This window comes from Arachis duranensis, chromosome 8, assembly GCF_000817695.3.
Source record: "Arachis duranensis cultivar V14167 chromosome 8, aradu.V14167.gnm2.J7QH, whole genome shotgun sequence".
Classification (NCBI taxonomy): domain Eukaryota; kingdom Viridiplantae; phylum Streptophyta; class Magnoliopsida; order Fabales; family Fabaceae; genus Arachis; species Arachis duranensis.
The window spans coordinates 22,917,138-22,917,722 of record NC_029779.3 but is presented as its reverse complement, the minus strand read 5'-3'; positions in this window follow the sequence as shown (position 1 = coordinate 22,917,722).

The window sequence follows — 585 nt, the reverse complement described above, 5'->3', positions numbered from 1 at the left end:
TAGGGAGGTGTTGATTTGCTCCCAATAGTTTTGTGGAGGAAAGTGCATCCCTTGAGGCATCTCAGGGATTTCATGATGAGTGGGATCTCTTGTTTGCTCCATCCTCTTCTTAGTGATGGCTTTGTCCTCATCAATGAGGATGTCTCCCTTTATGTTAATTCCAATTGAATAACAGAGGTGACAAATGAGATGAGGGAAGGCTAACCTTGCCAAGGTAGAGGACTTGTCCGCCACCTTATAAAGTTCTTGGGCTATAACCTCATGAACTTCTACTTCCTCTCCAATCATGATGCTATGAATCATGATAGCCCGGTCTATAGTAACTTCGGACCGGTTGCTAGTGGGAATGATTGAGAGTTGGATAAACTCCAACCATCCCCTAGCCACGGGCTTGAGGTCATGCCTTCTCAGTTGAACTGGCTTCCCTCTTGAATCTCTCTTCCATTGAGCGCCCTCTTCACAAATGTCTATGAGGACTTGGTCCAACCTTTGATCAAAGTTGACCCTTCTAGTGTAAGGATGTTCATCTCCTTGCATCATGGGCAAGTTGAATGCCATCCTTACATTTTTCGGACTAAAATCTAA